A 2,234-nucleotide genomic window follows, 5' to 3' on the forward strand; every position below is an offset into this window, starting at 1 on the left:
GGCTCCAGGGGTGGTGAGGATGGAACGTCAAGATGGAGGCGCTGGATGCCTAGCACGCGCCGAAAGCATTTGCCAGCCTCCCTTCCACCGCAAGCCTTACGACCCAACAGGAGAATGGGCACAGGAGTCCCGCAGTCAGTGATCGGGGGTCGGCCAGAGAGCAAAGGGATCGTATTTTCGTTCTGTAAGGTACTGCTCCATCTAATGTGGCTCAGCAGACGTTATCGGCAGGTGGGTTTGGCGGATAGACTGGGGTTGGCGGACAGATTGGGGTTGGCCTCGCTCCATCAGCCCTTCCCCCTCTCTGAGGCAAATTCAAAGAAGAGGAAATCGCAGTGGCCAGTTACGCCCCAAAAGATGCTCCCCACCGCTGATCCTGGAGATGTGAACTAAAACCACGAATCGGGTTTCACACACTAGGTTGACAACCTTCAAAGAGCTTAACCATTCCGAGGGTGGGAGAGGTTAGGAGCAAACCCCTGTGGCGGTGGTGCAAGAGACGCATTTGGGAGGTAATTTGGCAGAATCCATTGCAAGCAACTTAGTGCTGGCACGGACTCTGTGCCTGGCACTCTTCTAAGCGCTGGGCATAAATAATAATGCATCCGCGTGACACGCCTTTAACTATAGTACCAACTATTACTGGCCTCTTACCGGTGAGGAAACAGGCACTGAGAGGTTCGGCCACTGGCCCAAGGTCATTCGGCTCGTGGGGATCAGCGGCAGGATTGAAACCAATCAATCTGACTCCAGAGTCCTTGCTTTTAGCCCAAGATCTTTAAAAGGAAGGAAAAAAGAATCTATTTCCTCTATGCTCCTGCAAGTCCGCTGCCTGGTACTTCTTCCGGAGACACGCTGGTACCTGTAGTGTACAAGAACACATGCACAAGGGTGTTGGTGACGGGAAAAACTGGGAACACTCCAAATTCCCGTCAGTAAGGAAATGGATGAATGCAACGTGGCTTAGCATCCAGTAGCATAAAGCGTGGCAGTCTAACGGAATGCATCAGGCCATTCTCACAGCTTTCGAAAGCATCCGCCTGACTTCAAACTGCAAGTTGCAGAACGATGGCTTTGGATTCACATTTGTAAGTTAAATCACTTGCGTGCGTGGGCACACGCACACACACCAGTCAATCCTATGTAATATATGAGAATTCATTTAAGTATATGTACAAGTATGTTTCAAAGTTTTGAAGGACGCACAACCAAGGCCTACCAGTTGTGATGGCGGTGGGTGTGGATAGCCAGGTGTCTCTCAATTTTTCTTGGAACTGTCAGTTCTCAGCTCCCCTGAGCTGAGCAGTACTGATGTCTGGGGAGTGGTGCCTCCCTTGGTTTCTATACGGCCCATGGGTGTTAGAATTTCCCTTGTCTGCCACCCAACTCCTACTCTGACACCGCTCCATTCCTCCCATACCTTCCTTCTGCTCCTTCCCGTTCATACTCCTCTGTCTTCAGTCACCTCTCTCTCCTGCATCCTGCTCTGGCTGACGTCCTGGGGTGTCTGAACCCCTGTTGCCTGTGGAACTCAAAGGCCCAGTTTTCTGGGTCTGCACCTGAGAAGCTGGCCATGCTGGGGAAGTTTCAGAGCAGGGGAGATTGGGTGCACCGTAAATCTGCAATCCTCCTCCTCGAGCCTGCCCCCGATGGTGCCTGCCCGTTTGTGGATACCGCCCGCTTCCACTTCTCCCAGTGACTTTTTAAGTCATGGTGTGCTCTTTCAGATATGTTAAAATGGATAAGGAAGGATATAGCAAAATCTCCTGCATCCACCAGCACCCTAGGAAACATTAGCAGTGGATTCAGTGGAAGCCTCCGTCTTCCCTCTCACCATTTCCATTCCCTTCCTCCCTCCCCCAGAGAGAGACTCCCGGAACTTCTTCTCACCTTCTCCACTCTCTTCGTCCCTGTGGCTCTCCTACCTCCTCTTCCCCTGCATCCCATACGTCTCCAATGATGTCACTAATCTCTGCTTTAGCCCCCTATGCTCACCAGGATCCAATACTGGTTTTGACTTACTCTCTTGGCCTGGGGTGGGAGCCAGTGTCAGAGGTTCCTCTTGGCTTTCCCCACCGGGATAGCTCTTACCCCACAGAGCAGTGACCCAATGTGGAAGTCATTGCTCCAACTGCCAAGTGTATCACTTATCATTATCAGCTTGGGGACTGGAGAAATGACCGCTATTTTGGTCCAGGGACCCCTTCAGCTCACTGTGAACCGGTCTCCATTCC

Source organism: Neophocaena asiaeorientalis, unplaced genomic scaffold (genome assembly GCF_003031525.2).
Source record: "Neophocaena asiaeorientalis asiaeorientalis breed wild unplaced genomic scaffold, Neophocaena_asiaeorientalis_V1.1 scaffold529, whole genome shotgun sequence".
Taxonomy (NCBI): Eukaryota; Metazoa; Chordata; class Mammalia; order Artiodactyla; family Phocoenidae; genus Neophocaena; species Neophocaena asiaeorientalis.